Below are 19,712 nucleotides of genomic sequence, written 5' to 3' on the forward strand. Positions count from 1 at the left end.
GAGGGCCTGACCAAATGTAAAAATAGAAATAGGGATGGGGGCTTGAACAGTAAACTTGCTGCCTGAAATGAGTAGAAGCTATCTATTAATATCTATCCATAAGGAACACTTAAAGGAGAAAGAAAGCTACCAAGGCAGTTTATTGCCAATGGATTAGCCAGAAAAGTGCAAGTTAGAATGCCATTTTCGTTCTTTATAATGCTTTTCCATACCTGAGTAAACAGCTCTAGACACTGTCTCTGTTTGTTTAGGATACCAGCTGCCATATTAGCTTGATGTGACATCACTTCCTGCCTGAGTCTCCCCCTGCTCACTCATAGCTCTGAGTTTAGATTAAAGGAGGGAGGAGGGAGGGGGATTGGAGAAAACTGAGCATGCTCAAGCCCAAGCCCTGGAGGTTTAAGCTGAAAACAGGAAAACTGATACAGAATCCCATGTATACACATTAGAAGGAGCAACATTACTTTGAGAGTTTACTAGTGTATTCATATAGACCTTTCTGATAAAGGTTTTAACCTTTCCTTCTCCTGTAATAAAAAGAACAAAATACAACCCAATATGATGCATTTTTTCCCAATTTTCCTTGTATTATGCATTCCATAACATATCAAAACTGAGTAAAGCATCTCTAGATCAATCCCCCAAGATATTCAGTAACAGCAATTTTTGACCTAACATTTTCACATGATTCTCCCAAATGTCTATTTTTTTCCCAAGAAATCATTTTAAATGTTTTCGATGCACCCAGATAATTAACTACTTGTTTTTTTTTTTTGGTAATAAAAAATGCACGAGGGCAGATGTCCATACAATAAGTGCAGAAAGTACAGTATGATAAAGTGCAATTGATTTAAAGTCTTGTTACTACTGTCCCAAATAATGTTATAATGACATCATTCTGTGCATTATAAAGCTTTTAAAATAGAGACTTTGAAGTTGTGCTTTATTTTGGCTTTATGATTAATTATCCAAAGGACTTTTCAATGTTCTGTTTAAAAAAAGCAAAGAAAAGCATATTGTCTTTACACGGTTGACTGCATTTACTATTAATTTCCTGAAAGATAAGAAGCAGCTTGTGTTCCCTTAACTTAGCTGTCAGCAGCTAGTTGTTCTGAGCAGAAGGAGATAATTTTTGCTTTACATTAGAAGACAGATAAAATAGCATTAGAGAGCAGTGAGATAATTTGTACAAAATAGCAATTTATTTGGGACAGTGTGTTCAGCTCTGGAAAAAATGTTCTAAAGAAGAGCAGACTCATCCACAAGGAGATTTAGTACAAGAACACATATATCAGTAAAACAATGGACGTAATGGAACAGAAGGCCTCTTGGGTACAAGATCTGATGCCAGGGTGCTAAGCAATTAGAATTTGTGAAATCAATTACAGTTTTCATCCACAAATAAATTAAAGGTTCAGTACACCCCCTTGTTCAATATGAATTTTCAACAGGAATAAAGTATTTAATAAATAGGATTCCTGCTGACAGCTGAACATACTTTTTGCCTATTTTTAATAAAGAAACAGTCATGGTTTTGGTTGTTTACTGAGCTAAACAGTGCAGAGAAAGATAATCCTAATATCAATCTTCTAATTTAGTATGCGGTAGTTCATTAGATTATCACCCTGCATAATGGAGTCTGCTTTTCTGTAAAACACAAAAATCACAACAAAGAGTGATGTGGGGGGTTGTTTATACAGAGTCCATTATCTCTATTTAAACAAACAAAAAAGCTATATTATGTAGGCAGTAAGTGTAAAGGCAAAACAACACTATGTTACAGCATAAATTCTGTCATTTTTGCTCATGTTAAAAAGGCTTTATATAGGTTTAGGCTGCCCTAGGAAAGAAATGTTTATATCAACATATGTAAGGAAAAAAGAGGGGCTCATAAAATATGGAAACCAGTCAAATTTCTTGCTTTCATTGTTTTACTTGAGTCACAGGTCATATTATAGAATCCTAGATACCAGGTAACCCAGGTGACTGGGCACACAGTGGGCTGAAAATGTAGACACAAATACTGCGGGATAAGACTATGATGTGCACATTGTTGTCAATATGATGATTGGGGTCCTAAGGTGCGTGCTTCTTCTCTTATTGTTTTTTCCTCCCACAATCCAAAAACTTACAGGCAGGTTAATTGGAGCCTGATAAAACTGATAATAGTGAATGAGAATGTGACTGGAGCATTGAATGATGTATTATCTCTGGAATGCACTGAAGAATATGTCAGGACTATAAACATAAATCAGTTATACCAATAATGTTTTTGAGGTGGGGGAGCAGACAGAATATACAAGCTCTTCATGGATTGAGTCTAGGTTGAACTTAGGACCCCAGAGCTGCAAAACATCAATGCCAACTACTGAACCAACATCCCACCGATTAGCTTAGAGGAACTCAGAAAGACAAAAAGTCTTACTGAAGTTCTTCCTAATCTACCCTGTGTTATAGGAAATTAGGGAAAGTTTTAGAAATGGTCTGGAAATGTAATTTCCTTTATGAAACACAATGTTCTTATTTGCGTGTGTCCTACTGTAATGCAATTTGGAGGTGGGTTGAGGCGTATTGTATTATTGTGTATATAATTTTGAAAGAGGTTTGACAGGGACATGGACCACTTGTTTAGGCTACTGCATTCCCCATTGCCTCCCTCATTGGGCAGTGCCTTACTATAGAGCAGGGGTCCTCAACCAGTGGCTCATGAACAACATGTTGCTCAACAACCCATTGAATGTTGCTCCCAGTGGCCTCAAAGCAGATGCTTATTTTTGAGGCAAGTTTTAGTTGCATATAAACAGGTATACTGCCAAAGAGAGTCTCCTGTAGGCTGCCATATAGGTGATACCAATAACAGCTCATATTTGGCACCCCCGGAACTTTTTGCATGTTCATGTTGCTCTGCAGCTTCTTGAACATTTGAATGTGGCTCGTAGGTAAAAAAAAAAAGTGGGGACCCCAGCTAAAGAGATTATTAAAGACACATAGCTGTGTTTGCATCCATGTATTGTTGGTTGCATCGTCTTCAGTCATGACAATGCTTGTTATTTAGGAAGCTTTGTGGGGTGTTTTTTCTACTATTATATACAGTTTTTACCAGTGATTGTAATTTGTTAACATTACTTAATTTTTAAAAGAATGTACCTTAGTTTAACTTAATGACTGAGACCCTGTGCATTTTGCATTAAAGAATGTGACATCAAAATGTATGTGAACAGTATACGTACGTTAGTGTCCATAGAGCTGTCTCTATAAGAGATGTACACAATAATTCAAAATGAAAATAAGAACATTATTATATTATATTATAAAGGAATATACGCAATATACATAACAGTGTTTAGGAAGGTGCACTGAGACCCTTGACATTTCTCGTAATTGTAAATGTTCATCACAGTTATTTAAAGGGCAAAGTATTGTACACGCTAACCACAGTTAATACAATAACTTCTTGAAGTGAAATCCAGAGCGTTGAATAAACACATTCATTTACTTTAGCAAAATACCTTGACTTTGGAGTGGCATGTAGGCAGATCCCCTTCTGTGTCAAATAAAAGGATTAGTAATTACTAAAGAACACAAAAATACCAGAAATGGACCCTACCATGTGTATATTGCACTTTCTAACTGCTCTTAGCCAACACCTCAGTGTACTCCCACGCAAGTGCTATTTTAATCAAGTATTATTTTTCGGGAAAAATCCAGCTCACAACAAAGATCAAAAATTGTACGCTCTAATGAGCAGGGCCCTCTCTGCCTCCAGTTTCTATCAGTATCTGTATGTCATCTGTATGTTTGATGTATACACCCATCTATCGAACAGCATTGCAGAATATGCTGCTGTCACTTTATAAATATATGTTAATAGTACCTGATAGTTAAATGGATAGTGCTGCGTTCTAGAACACTGAATATATAAACATTCGACTCTTAAAGGGGAACTATCGCGAAAGTTTAATATAAGCTTCATCATACTGAAAAAAGAATACAATCAATTACATAGTCTGTGTCAGTTCTGAAATAATCAAGTTTATCTTCACTGTTCCTCTCTCAGCATCTGTTTCTCTTCATTCTGTCTTCATGCAGCAGCTGGGTGTCAGATATTCACTGAGTGAGCTCTAATACATCTTCTAGGCAAAAGGAGCCCCCCCCCCCAATAAGATATATTGGATCTAACTGTCAATGATTATCTGACACCCAACAAATGAAGAGAAACAGGCGCTGAGAGAAGGATCATGAACATTCATTTGATTATTTCACAAACGGTACAAAATGTTTTATTGATTATATTTAGAAAACTTCTTATTTCAGTATGAAGCTTATATTACATTTTCATTTTCATGATAGTTCCCCTTTAGCTTTCATGATAGTTCCCCTTTATGCAAACATGTGGAGTGGAAGAAGGGTGTTGCCGACTTTCACATCTCAGGTTGATCAAATCACTTGGGTGCCAGTGGTTCTTAAAACAAATGATAACTATTTACAAAAACCTCTCAAAAAAAGTCCACAGTACAGGTTGTGGGGATGAACTTGCAGGTACATACAAATGAACTAAAATTCTACTACTTAAATAAGATCCACACTGATTTCCAAAAGTTCTGGAAGTCCCGAATATACAGTATTAATGTTGTTACTAAATTTCTGCTGGTAAATATTTTAAAATATTTAATAGGTAATGCTGCTATCATTAGAAGATCAAACTTTTTTTCATAGGGATTCGAACAAATCCTGAATCCTTTGTGAAACATTTGGCTGAATACCGAATCAAATCCAAACCCTAATCTGCATATGTAAAATAGGGAGAAAAGGGGCAAAGAGTACACGGTTTGACCATTTTTGAGTTCCTTGTTTATGTGACAAAAAGCTGTGTGATTTTTTGAATTCGGATTCAGTTTGACCAGTCACTTGGAGTTGGCCTAATCCTATTGAAAAAGGCCAAATCTTGGCCAAATACGGAACCAGATCCTGGATTCGGTGCATCACTAGTTTTTCTGCAGCAATAGATAATCTATTATTATTGTTAATTCTCTAAAACTACAAATAGATACAATGTTTTAGGACCCTTGTTTGCTAACAATAGTGCTATATTGCATCAGTGCAGCAACAAATTTGATATTTGCTTCTGGTGCCCAACCTTTAGTACAGTGATCAGGACAGCAACGTAACTAGAGGGGGGCAGTCCCTGGCCGGGCCCCCCTCCGTACACCCGGAACCGGCGGAAGTAGTGGCACGCGAGCTGCCAGGGGGGGCCCTGAGGGGGTGCAGGCCCTGGCCCATCGCACCCTCTGCTCCCCCGGTAGTTACGCCACTGGATCAGGGCTAACTGCTGATAGGTTGCTCACCGGTGTGGCTATCCCTATACTATTTAATGTGCACCAGAGTCTCATGGTTCATCTCAAATCTTCTTATGTTTTTAAAGTGAAAAAGTCTGAGCTGTGAATTTTGAAAACTGGACAGCATAAAAAAGATTAAGGATCACATAAAAAAAAGTAAAATTGGGCTCAATTCCAGCTTCAGAGAGGTCTTATTTTTCCTTAACCCTGTGTAGAGTTTTTAAAGGCACCAGCCATTAAAGTGAGGGTTGATCTTTACCTTATGTACAGAAGCTGCAGTATGGTATGTATTTTTTCATTTCAGTTTTTGTTTTTTTTTTCTAGGTCCTGTCTACAGCTTGTGTCTCAACATGTTATCATAATGTAGATCAATTATAATCGCCTCTAATCTTCTCAAATTAATTACTGAGAGTTGCAGGTTAAAAGATTTTGCTCTTGTTGAAAATTTTTTGCTGAATAGTGAGTCACTGAGGGGGAAAAAACATTTGCCATGAAAAGTAGTAATGGAGAGCATATGTCCATTAGGAAAGTGCTTGAAGAATCATTAAGGGCATCATTGTAAACATAGTTATAGAATTAATATAAAATGGGAAACATAAAAATTCTGTCATATCATATGTCATGTTTCAAACACAATGTGCCAGATGTATACTAGAAAATCGGAATTGATTTTTTTAAATAACTTTTGTTAAAGTTCAATCTTTTTAAAAATGAAAGGTATTTAAGTAGATGAATGTTAAAATTGACTAGTTCACAAATGACTGTATCTGTAATTGTCTATACAGTATTAACATTATTATTAACATGTATTTTTAGAGTGCCAACATATTGCACAGCGCTGATCCTGCAGAATACAGGAACTATGAATAATGATATAGTGATACAACCAGTGATGTTCACCATTAAAGTACACAAACTGCTGTGCGTTGTAAATTCCCAGCCGCGTGAGAAACTGCAGTGTTCATTTATATATGACATCTTGCACATATGTTCAGAAAAGCAGATTACCATAGATCAGGTATTTAATAGGAAATTTCTCACTTAGCTGTGTTAATTGAACATGACTGCACTATTTCATTATCTTGGTGTCTGGTGGTAATGGAACTAAATAGAATTTGACAACAGATAAGGACCTGAGGTTCACATAGCCTGCCAGTGATATATTCTTATAAAGCAGTGAGACTGTTTTTATAATGATATATGTTTATTTCTGTTCTAAGGATTCTTTCAGAGCCCCAATCTTTACATGGTCATATTAGATGGTGATACTAGATAATGTATGTATAAGGTTTAGTGTGCTGATATAATGCACACATTAATGCCTATGTGCAGGCCTGGGTGCTATAACTGCAATTAATTGCAATATTATTCATCCTGTTCCTGCGTAAAGGGGTGGTTCACCTTTAAGTTAACTTTCTTGTATGTTACAGAGTGGCCAATTCTAAGCAACTTTTCAATGATTTATTTTTTATAGTCTTTTAATTAGTAGCCTTCTTCTTCTGACTCTTTCCAGCTTTCAAATGGGCTAATCCCCATCTAAAAACAAATGCTCTGTAAGGTTACAAATCCATAGGCCCTCTCCTATTCATACTCCAGTCTCTTATTCAAATCAATGCATGGTTGCTAAGATATTTTAGACCCTAGCAATCAGACTGCTCAAATTGCAAACTAAACAGCTGCTGAATAAAAAGCTAAATAACTCAAGAACCACACATAATAAACCATTAAAACCAGCAGCAAATTGTCTCAGAATAGTACATCATCGTTAACAAAAAGGTGAACAATCCATTTAACTAGTTTGTATGAGAATTCTTTGAATGTGCGCTTGTAATTCATCAAACTGTCCTTTTATGATTCATTTTATGTTCACCTTCAAATTGTTATGCACCATGCCACCAGTAATGAATTATTTGTAATGTTCTAGCTTATGATATGCATCTGTTCTCTTCAAGTTAATAGAAGCAATAGATTTAAATACTTATCTGCAGTATCCTCTTTATTTGGCTCATGACATAATTTAACCAGCACTGCATGTTAATTACTTAGCTTTGCAAATGATTAACATAATATACCCAGCCTATGACTTTCATACTGCTTAGCGAAATAGCCTGATTAGAGGGAAGGCCTGTGTGCTGCATGCAAGCAGTAGGTGACAGTCAGCCAGGATATTGTTCCGCAGCTCTGCAGGGAGACTCCAGGATTGTTCACATTCTTTTCCTCTGCTCATATCATCCTGTGTAATCCTGGTTATGGTGCCTGATTGAGACATGAGTTTGAGGTAAATGCTTAGTCTCATTATATAAACCTTCTTGATTTCTGGTTATTGGATTTATTTCTGCTGCTGATCTAAGATTATGGCGATGATTAAGGACCTGGACAGTCAGGGAAATCAATCGTTGGCTTGTCATCTTGTACAGTGGTAAATACTGAGATGTCGTAACCAAATGGCTTGTTGATGTGATATATTTAAAGTGAAATATGATTGAGGGGCAACATGTTCTATAGTTGTTAAACTAATCAGCTTTATGATTAATCTGTGACAGACAGCTTAATTCTTTTTTCTTACAGCAATGGTTAAAAATAGCCTATGCCTCATTCTGTGCGTCATACCTACAGTGAGAATGCCTGCCTTTTTTTGATAAATTAGCAGAGAACTGCCAATCAACTTCACACATTCAACAGAATTGTCAGAAAACTAATGCTACCTGAAATATTTAACAGGAACATGGGGCTTAACTTTATTCATTTTTTATAATGGTTGAGAGGAATGGCCCATTGCCATTGCTGTTTATTCACAGCTGGATACAATAGAATGATTATGCTTTCTTTGCCTGCCATTGTTCATCCCAGTAATATCAAAACAAGACAATCTCTATCATCTACAGACCCACCTATCCTGCCTGCTATGATCTATATAACAAACAGCTTTGTGATGTGACATACTGTACGATTAACATCATACAGAAAAGAAAACGTCACGTGGAATACCATGGTTTTTGTAACAATTCACTCATGCAGAACAGGGATGACAACACTGAAGAGTTATGTTGTGCAAAATTAGAAACAAAACTATATTAATTAGTTAATATAATTATTATTAAAGAACGCTGATATATACCTGTGTGCGTTATATTTCCATCCACACTGATGCTGATTATCCTGTATGCCCAATTCTCTTATTTGTTTCTTTATTTCCTATCTTGGTACTCCGTATGGAAGATCAAAGCGCTTGTATTTTTATTGAACCTTTAAATATATATTTCTGTCTTTGTTGTTGGTTCTCTGTCTTTGGCAATTGTGATTATACAGTATATAATATGATTTAAGTATGTTGGTAGATTCTTCTGAAGTAGTGGTAGTCAAACTTTTTCAATTCAAGCCCCACTTGAAGATCCAGTCTTTGGCCAGTGCCCCCCTTAACTCACGAAATGGGGACAGATATAGAAAAATGATTGGTGCATCGGTTATAAATCCATAGTATTAAGAATATCTAGGACAAAAATACATATTCACCACAAATCTCACCATAACTGACATTCAACAAGAATTTCAAGTGTATCTAGGGACTTTAGAGTTGACTGCTGAGGGCTGAAATTGCTGTAGAATATTGGGAACAGGAAGCTATAGGGGTTGCACTTCCCTCTCATTTCCTGTGTGGCTTTCATCACATCCCCGTTATCCTGATATGTAAAAGTATACGCTACATTTAGGGTATACACATTATGTCTGCACAATAGGTTTGCTAGTGGTGAATGGAACAGTTCAGTTTTTCTTGGTGCAGTTCAGTTAAAAAAAATCTCTGTTTTGTTTTAAACATTGTGAAACCCAAACAATAATCTGGTAACTACACACCTCTTATGTCACAGCCCTGCCCCCTCGTGGACCTACACACCACCACATGTCATGACTTTGCCAAATGTGGCAACCATACTTTACAACAAAACAAATGCCATACTCATAATGCTTCTTTTGTATGTGTCCAGGCTGGGAAGAGATAAAGACTTCGTGAAACTGTTCTTTTTAAACATCCCTTAGAGTTTAATGGATTTGTGTAATAGTGACAGTTCCCCTTTAATTCAAAACAAGCAATATAAGTAACCACAGCTGTGCAGTAGTTTCATGTATCATGTATTTTCATAAATGCTAAGTGCTGCCATAAGTCCTTCTCATTAGAAACAAATTGTCTGCCAAACGTAGGAGATCCATTCCTTTTGCTAATTCAGTCATGTGGAAAAGAAATGGCTGAATCAGAAACAGTGACTGTCATTGTTAAAACTTCATTATCACATATAAATCATTCATTTCACTCAATTTGCACATGTATTAAATAGAAAGCTCCGACTACTGGGTTTTAGTTATATATGTATTAAATGAAGTCTTTGACTGATGGATGTCAAATGATGTTAAAATCCTGCAAATATTTTGTTTAAGGCTAGAGGAAGTAGAGAGAACATCTTGCCCTCGTTGATGCTAAGTCATTGGTTTACTATATGGTTTAATTAGAACACTGCTTGTCTTCATCCTGTTCCTCTCTGTGCATAGTGTCCACTAAATGTAGTGCTTGGTTTGACATTTCTTTATAGAACTGCCCATAAGGATTGGAGCGGCACCCCAAGGAGAACATGACCTTACCATTTTCATAATGTGAAATTTCAGGTCATTCTGCACTGGGTAATTGGTATTTTAAAGCATAACATTTATCTGTGATTGCGGTAGATAACTACTTTCTATTTCTCTCTAACATATATAAATGATTATTTTTCTCAAAATTAGTTTTTCATTTGTAGTTGAGGAAATTTGCAGGTGGCTTGTTCAAAGATTATTATCTGCGCACACTGGAAGTCTGGCAGATAGACACTTTGAACAGTTACAATTCACTTATTAAAATGTAATATTGTAAACCCTGACATACTACAACATTAGCTAAATTCCTTATAAATATTCTAAGCAAATTTCCTTTATTATTCCTTAAAATGCTTGTTTGGGAATATAGTTTTCCTTTAATATATATGTCAACATATTCCCCTAGTACGCAAGGAAAGACATCACACAGCAATACCTTTATGGTTTAAAAGAAGGGATGGTTTTGAGGTTTGTAAGAAAAACCTCAATACCTGGTTTTCTGAGTCATCAGGTACAAGGAGGCAACTAAAGCATGAAAAAATGTTATCAGACAAGCAAAAATAGAGATGGAAAGGGGTATTGCAGCAAGGAGTAAAAAGAATCCAAAATTATTCTTTAAACATGCAAATAGTATAGAGACAGGGTAGAGCAAGGTCAAGAGGGAGGTCAATTGGTTGACGAGAGCAGAGAAAAGTCAGACAGAACTAACTTCTGATGCACTAGTTTGTGAGCTGCCATGCATTGTGAATCTGAATGAATTACTAATAAGCCTTGCATCATGATTATTAAATTAAATATTTACAGTATATTGTCCCCTAGCTTAGGCAACTGGCAGTCGCCCAGAGCATGTGAATAAGGAGAAGTTACTGGGGACATTATCAGAGACACAGATTTTCACTGCTCAAGAACTGTGGTTTCCTTGTTTTAGTAAGAAGTCCATAATGTAACATAGTGTAGCATCTCTTGTCTATGTGATTTTTAAAGGGGTTGTTCGTCTTCTAAACATTTTTTCCAGTTCGGTGGTTTTCAAATTGTTCACCAGAAATAGTCTTTTTTTTAATTGCTTTTTTTTTCCCTAAATTGAAGTTTAAAGTTGAATGTTCGTGTCTCTGGTGTTTCAGTCTGGCAGCTCAGTGATCCAGGTGCAGATTCTGAACTGTTACAATTTGCTACATTAGTTCATACATTTCTCAGCAGCATCTGTGAAATATTAGCAACCATTGTTTCAATGCTAACAGCTGTCTTTAAAGGATAAGTAAACCTTTAAAATAAGTGAATTTAAAATCAATGAGAATACTATTCTAATAACTTTTGCAACGTACATACAGATATTAAAGGATGCATGTACTGTTACTGAACGAATATAGTTACACCTGCTGGTCATTTTACCAAGTAGTCAAGGAAGTATTGGAAGGTGAACCCCTTTAAGCTTTAGATTTTCCTTTAAGATGCTAAAGTTACAGGCAAAATAATATAGCAAATTATCATATTATTTTCTGGAAATTGATGATGATGATATATGAACTATGCATATTAAAATGTGTTTAGTTATCTTGTCAGTTACTGCACTATCTTTAAAAAATGTTTTTATGGCCGCTGATATATTAATGAGGGTTTAAGTCACATGAACGATCATTTCAGTACCCACTTTCAGGTTCATCTTACCCGATACACATTTTTCAAAGTAATTATTCTAGTTTCATACTTGCCTGCAGTGTTTAACTGTTCATTTTGACGTATGACTCTATGAAAGATAGAAGTGATGATTCGCCAGTGTGACGTAATTTCATTACTTCACCGATTTAATAATGGGCGCAGGCGTCACTTCGCTAGTGAAGGAGAAAGACGCTAGGGTTGCTTTGCACTCTAACACCTTTGCTCTGGCGAATGTACGTAACTACGCAAATTCACTAAGATGCATACTTTACTGAACATTAACTCTTTCGCCAGACTTGCCTTCTCAGACCAGACGAAGTGCAATGGAGTGCAAAGTCCCAAAAAACGCTGGCGTTTTTTCCTTTTTTCAGAGTAGTAGCCTGCAAAAGTCCTTAAAAATGTTTTTTGGGTAACCAGGTTCCCCCATACATTTTCTAACATATGGAAACTATACAGTGGGCTCATGTGGGGGCATTATAACAACTATATTTTCTTTATTATTGTTCCCTGGACTTGTGTAATGTAATGCATTTGCTGCAACATATGTGTCCATTAAACTTTATAATTTCCCACCGTATGCAAATTAGCCTGAGCGAAAACCTCTAACGAAGTTGCGCTAGGCATAATTGAACGCTAGCGCATCTTCGCTTTGATTGCCGAAGAAACGATAGCGAAAATTCACCAGCGTTCGGTGCCCTGGATGCAACTTCGCATTTTAGTAAATTAGAGTTGTCTGAGCGAATTTTCTAGATAATATGATACATACATTCTGACTGCTTCCAGTATATTCTGATCCTGTTTCAAAACTTAGTTACCTTGGACAAATGAATGAATTTCCCTATGCTCGTGCACATGTTAGATTGTAAGCTCTGCTTGCCACAAAAAGTCTGTATCCTTGGCCTGGAAATGACTTGCAGACAAAATAGTGTCATGGCTTTAACACCATCAAAGAAATATCTTCTGCAGGGTGTGATCTGCACTATGAACGAAAGTAAACTAAATGAACACAACACATGTGAGCTCTTGTAGAATGTGAGCTCCATGTAGAATAGGGACTAACTAGTATAACCTGAAACAGTGACATGATGACAGGCAACTAGAATAATAGTTATGAAGTGAGTAGAGTCCAGCGCTAACTCTCACCTCTCGGCCTTACACTTACTTTAAGCTATCCCATCTGAACACTTGAAGGAGACACAATGAAAAGTGCCCTCTTGGATACAGATAACACCTGTCTGCTAGGCAGCTGCAGTCTATATCATTAGCTCCCCAAGGACTACCAGCATGCAGCTCTAACGGCTGACTCAGTAGCAATTTGCCATTTTATGTGAGACGTCTCATGACCCATCTTCCCAGGGACAGTGTGTTTGCTGCTCTTGAATGATTCACAGCCTCGTGTCCCATGTTCAGTGACAGCTAGTGCTCCGTGCATCTGGCTTAGAGACAAGAAGGCAAGATTCTTGACAGATGGAGGAACTAATGGGTTTTAACACTTTCCTACAGTTCATAACATTCATTTTTGTCAAAAAGGTCCTTACAGTCAGTTTTTAAAATTAATTTTTGTTAAAAAGGTCATTACAGTTAGACAGTAGAGACTAACCTTCTATGCAAAAGGATAGGCTTCCGGCTGGGCCTTGCAAACAATGAAAGTGAGACAGGGATTGCAAATTGTGAAAATCAAGACCATTTACTTTATCAGCAGACATATTTCTCAAAAATGTAATTAAGCCAACTTGCCCCCTCTCCCGCAATTAATCACAGGAAAAGCGGCAAATTGCATTTTTCAAAGGCTTTAATTAAAGCATAAGTAAACCTTTAAAATAAGTGAATGTAAAATTGATGAGGATGCTATTCTAAGAACCCTGAATGTGCCAGTAATTCCAGGGTTCCCACAACAGGAGGCATCAATAGGTGCAACAAACTTGTCAAATGGGGGGGTTTGGCCGACCGTGGCTGCCACATCAGGGTCCCCTGCCACCCCGACAGCCCCCTCCCTGCAATATCATCATCATCATTTATTTATATAGCGCTGTCAAGATACGCAGTGCATATATCTGCAACCACCCTCTACCCCCTTCCACCAGCAAGTACCTACTAATTTCTTCAGGTGGCCGGGGAGGTCAGGGAGTCACTCAAGTAGCCATAGAGATCAGGTTTGGGCCAGCTAGGGCCCACAAGAGCAAAGGCCCAGTCTGACCCTGCTTGTTCCCAAAGAATCTCACAACAAAAGAAATTACTCTTTGTGATTGCCGTGTGCATATTCCAAGGCAAGTAAAGATAATTCTGCATAATTTTGAAAAATCCCAGCCTTTTAAGAACACTCTAACAATTGAGATAGTCCAGTAGAAAAGCAGAATTAAAGCAGGAGCATAATTTAGTGCATTGGCAATCAAGCATGCTGCTAGTCATTACCATGGGAGGCATTTTTCAATTTTATTTCTGCTGAAGTACAGGCTTTCAATCATTCTAAAAATCATTATGGAAACAGGCAATAGCCACAACGCAGATTATATGTGTTTTGATTTCTGAATCTAAACTGCCCTGAAGCAAAGTGATGAATCACAAATTATGAGAACGATTTTGTTGCCAACTTTCATTAAAGTAATCATCTATATTACTTAGGTAAGAGCTGTTGTATTTGTAGCACAGTTAAGGGATGGTAATGATTGTACTTGCTGCTGTCTGAGTTTAAACATAGACTGTTAGCATTGAGCCGTTACTGATAAACCCAAGCAGCCATCAAACACAACACCCACTTCACTTGTCATTTCCCATTTTATTTTCATCTCTTTAGAAACCAAATGGTCACAGAGTCTTCAATGTCTTGACAGTTGATCTAATAAGTAAATGAAAGTAATGTTGAATTCTGCTGTCTCGTCTTATTTATAGAGACAAATGTTAGGAGTACTATGGGCTTTTTTTCTGTTATACATTGTTTCTATACTGAGTAACAATTCATTCTGGTATGATTTAGGATGCTGAATACTAGGTGAATATGCTCAGGTTGATTAATTTGTGTAGCTTTGTCTCTATGAATTGTTTCAAGCTAAGGTTAATTCTTTCTTACTTTATTCGCTCCATTTGTCATATCAGTATATATCATTGTGTTTGTTTGATTAGACGTCAATATGAATCATAACTTGGACACTGCAATGTCATGATAATAAATATACAGATTTTGCAACTTAGGGCTAGACTGAGAATAGTGATGTACATTCTGTGTTTCCAAGATTGGGCAGGGATTTAGTACTTACCCTTTATATGGTATATGTTTGACTTGTTTTGTCTGCTTAGTCTTAAGTGATGGAGACAAAATGTGGCAAGCGGTTTTAGCTATATCAGAATAAAATTCATTTTTTACTTATACTACATGCTGGTGAGTCTTTTTTGGTGAACTTGGTTGAAAAAAGACCAAAGTCCATCAAGTTCAACCCCTCCAAATGAAACCCAGTGTCCATCCATACACACACTCACACTGGCCCCTCCATGTACTCACATAAACTAGATATATACAGTATATATATTAGGAATGCACCTAGGGTTGCCACCTGTCCGAATTTTACCCAGACAGCCCGGTATTTTGAGGGGCTGCCCGAGTCTATACTTCCTGCCCAGTTTTCAAAATCAGGAAAACCGGGCGGGATTCCCTTGGCCAATCGCTGATCACCACATCATAGCCCCGCCCACTGATGTCACGGGTCCACCCACTGATGTCACAGACACGCCCACTGACGTAATCCAGACATAAAGGTGGCAACCCTAAATGCACCGAATCCAGGATTACGGTTCGGGATTCGGCCTTTTTCCTCTTCCATCCCTAATTTGCATATGCAAATTAGGATACAGTATTCAGCCAAATCTTTCACGGAGGATTCGGGGGGTTCTGCCGAATCCAAAATAGTGGATTCAGTGCATCCCTAATGGGGGGTATGATCACACCCATGTCCCCCTTGGGGCCCACTGAAGCCATAATAAGCATAATGTGGGCAGGGGAATTTTTTCATGGCGCATGCAGCTGCCAAGAGTTTGAAGGGAGGCCTGGGTGCAAAATGTACAGACCCCACCGCAGATAGTTATTCCCCCCCCCAATCCTGACCAGTATCCTTGTAACATGAAAATCGTTCAGTTTGAATAATTCATGTGCCGACACACCATATCTGTCAATGCATGGTGCCTCAAAATATGTGCAATTCCTGGTGCAAATTAGGTGAAAGAAGTATTGATGCCAATTTGTGTTGTGGAGCATGTTCTAAAGGATACAGCACTGACAGTCATGCACATTCACAGAAACCTTTAGTATTCAGCATTAGGAAACGGTCATGGTAGTTCTAAAGGATAGCTTTAGAAATGCGGAACAGGGTCCGTTAAAGTAGTCTGATTATATTTACTAACTTTCTCATTATTGGGGCCCATATGGTCAGTTTGATAAGGGAATAATAAATAAATAATGGTACAGAGTATTATCAGATTATCACAGTTACTATACATGAACCATATTTTATTACTGTGAAAACGTTAAGTGCTGGTATTGCAGAATATCTTGCAAGGAGTCAATATATATTATTATATCATTATATATGTGTAAGAAAACAGAAGTACCATACTACAAACATACTTTTGTTCACGGTACATTCATGACCATTCACAATCAGATGGTAATTTTATTGGAGACCTCCACCTTATTTAAAGGGGAACTATAGCGAACATGAAAATTTAATATAGGCTTCAGCATACTGAAGTAAGAAACTTTCTAAATACAATCAATTAAAAATTCTGAAATAATCAAGTTTATCTCTCAGCATCTGTTTCTCTTCATTCTGTCTTCATTCAGGAGTTGGGTGTCAGATGAATGATCCAATATATCTTATATGGGGGCTAATTTTGCCTAGAAGATGTATTAGAGCTCACTCTATTAAAATTACCAGATATCATGTCTCTCTACATGCAGGATTTGAAGAATGAAGAGAAACAGATGCCGAGAGAGGAATAGTGAATATAAACTTGATTATTTCAGAAACAATGCAGCATTTTTTAATTGATTATATTTAGAAAGTTTCTTTCTTCAGTATGAGGAAGTTTATATCAATTTTCATTTTTTGCGATTGTTCCCCTTTAAGTATATATACATATATTCTGATACATTTTTCTTTCCTTTGTACTTCAACTTCAACCCCCTTAAAACATTGCATTACCTCGTGGTTAAACATTTTTCATATAGCATACTACTGTAACATAGTAACTAGCGACGTGTGGGTCGGCATCAAAGATGGGACAGCAAGGTTGCGGGTTGCGTTAGGGTCTATTTTACTTTATCACGTGGATGCCATCAAATGGCAGGATGTAATTGTGTCAAGCAAGCAGGCGCGTTTCAAGCAACGACGCGTTCGCAATGCCACCCCCAGGCTTACCTTAGGATTGCAGACGGGAGGGCCGTTGGGGGGAAATATGGCTCTCTGCGCTTGAAAAGCTGAATTTCCGGTTTGATAACCGGAAATACGGCTCTTAAAATTACAGGAGCGGCCCTGGTAACTCAACTTGCCTCATGGCAGAAACGCCCCTTCATGCAAGAGGAATTTTGTTTGGATGAAGGAACAGAAGATTAATGCTCTTAATAAATATAATTTAAAACTCTACCTACAGCTTAGTTAAGGTTTATATTATTCACATTTAAAGGGGTGGTTCACCTTTAAGTTAATTTTAGTATGTTATAGTATGGACAATTTTAAACAACTTTTCAATTGGTCTTCATTATTTATTTTCATTAGTTTTTAAATTATTAGTCCATACCACCCAACTGTGTCGTTTTGAGAGGGACAGTCCCTCTCTTGACAGCTCAACCTGCAGTCCCTGATTTGAACTGAAATGTCCAGAGTTTCTCTTTGATCTGCTGCACTGAACAGCTAGATAAAGATACAATGTTTCTAACTCAATTGGCTCTTGGCAGAGAGCCTAGAATACATACAAAGTTTTTTGTCCCTCTTTCTGTTTCCAAATTGTTGGGAGGTATGGATTAGCCTTCTTCATCTGACTCTTCCCAACTTTCAAATGGAGGTCACTGACCCCATCTAAGAAACGCTCTCTAAGGTTACAAACATTTTTATTGCTACTCTTTATTGCTTGTCATTCTATTCAGGTCCGCTTCTATTCAAATTCATGTCTCTTATTCAAATCTATTGGTTGCTAGGGTAATATGAACCCTAGCAAACAGACTGCTGAAATTGCAAACTGAAGAGCTGTAACTTGTCTCAGACTATCACATTCTATATCATAGTGATAGTTGATTTAAAGGTGAGCAACCCCTTAAATAACAGAATCTAAATCCTCTATAAAACGGTTCCACTGCACCACCTAGTTCCCTAGTGTAGGAAAGCTTAATTAAAGCTGCAGAACAATTCACTGATGAGAATGCTGTGTCATTTTGGCTTCAAGATATAACACTATCATAAAACATCATACATTCTGCTGCTTTGTTGTTCTGTGATAGAAATGTTGTTTCCAGCTCCTGTTGCAGGAACAAAGAACATGGGGGAGATATATACAGATCAGGTAGGATTCTTTCGCATTATAATAGCGTTGTTGACCCTGCAGAGATAGGGGAACATTTTATCAAGCAATATTGCTTTAAGAATACAAGCCTGATGTTGCTACAGCATGTTTTAAGCCTTGAACATTTTTTAAGTTTTCTGGTATTTGTAGCCAAGCAACAATTTAGTTAAGTGTTTAGATCCTTGTTATTATTGTTCTTGCACCCATAGGAGAAGGTGGCCCAAGACAGCATTCATTTATGTTTAACAAACTCATTCCCTCATATACTCCTTAGCATTTCATGGGCAAAATATGAATTACCTTAATAAAAATAGAAAGGGCATGTTTAAAAGGCGCCTCCTGCAAGCTCATAAATCAAAAGATTTAGGCAGAAATTCATTTGGAAAAATGATCTTGGAAAAATGATCTTGCCCTTTCTTTTTTTGTTATGCATTTCCAAATGTGGCTTTGAATAAGTACAGTTTATACAATACTTTGTGATACGCTTGGTAGGCAAGGGCATTTATTAAGAGGAACAAGGTAACTTTTTTTCCCTATACCTATTCCAGAGAACAGGTATTATCTTGTTTAAATGAATAATAAACTACAGTGTACTGTGGCATTGTTTGAATGTACTCACATGGCACTTTTGCACTCAGGGTGTATATTATAAGTTTGCAACCAAGTGGCTTTTGCGATATATATATATATATATATATATATATATATATATATATATATATATATATATATTTATATATATATATAATAAGATTTCATGGTCACAAAGCAAAATATTTAACGGAACTCCAGAGCAGGTGTTAACGTTAAACCTTTGCGATAATGCACAATGTAATATTCGCCAGCGGATGGTTTTACATTGCGAGCAGTCCCATACATTTGTAAAAAATGCCATTTCAAATTTGCAAATTTTAATTACATTCCCCCCAAAGAGTCAGATGACTCGCAGATCATTGTTGCCATTGTTAACATTTTATTCACAGTTGTTCAGCAATTCATTTTTTAATGAAGAAAGCTGAAGAAAACTATAAAACAAATGCAATGCATGTACTTGCTATGAAACATTAAGGCCATTACTGCCAAGTAAAATAAATGTGTTCTTAACTCGTTCTTCAGAAAATCATTAGGTGCCTTGAGTTTCTCTAAAGATCCTAGAGATAATCTTTAGAGGTCATAGCCAAAGTATATTATCTGTCATTATACTTGATTACTATTAGTTTTTATGAAGCAACAATATATTCTGCAGCGCTGTACAATAGCAGGGGGCATAAGACCCTACATCCATCATCTGTAGTTATCAAAAGGTCATGGTTATCCCTTCGGCTGATGAAGTTGTGTAATCGGTGCCTTATCATATCGTCCCTGCTACACAGTGATCTCATCGTGCCAAACCCAGCAGATTTGAAAATTAAAAACTTTCTGAAACCAGGGTCGTAAGCCAAACTGTTGCTCTTCGTTGTCGGTCATCGCTGGTTACTGGGGAAATGCCCCTAACCAGTGCCGGGCCACGCTGGGCAGGCGTCCTAGGCAGGCCCGGCAGTCGCGGCGCCT

The 19,712-nt window shown here is 37.2% G+C and overlaps 1 protein-coding gene across 3 annotated transcripts in view; it reads left to right on the forward strand.

The window, feature by feature from the left end:
- The window catches only part of phactr1.L (phosphatase and actin regulator 1 L homeolog), a 205,089-nt gene that overhangs the window by 57,365 nt on the left and 128,012 nt on the right, over window positions 1-19,712 (forward strand). Inside the window, exon 1 of one of the 3 annotated variants that reach the window (XM_018267800.2) lies at window positions 7,468-7,614. The exons of the other annotated variants lie outside the window; for them this stretch is intronic. The gene's annotated coding sequence lies outside the window, so the exon portion shown is untranslated. Of the gene's footprint in view, window positions 1-7,467; window positions 7,615-19,712 lie in introns of those variants that run through there. 3 annotated transcript variants of the gene reach the window in all.

The sequence above is a fragment of the Xenopus laevis genome, chromosome 6L, assembly GCF_017654675.1.
Source record: "Xenopus laevis strain J_2021 chromosome 6L, Xenopus_laevis_v10.1, whole genome shotgun sequence".
Taxonomy (NCBI): domain Eukaryota; kingdom Metazoa; phylum Chordata; class Amphibia; order Anura; family Pipidae; genus Xenopus; species Xenopus laevis.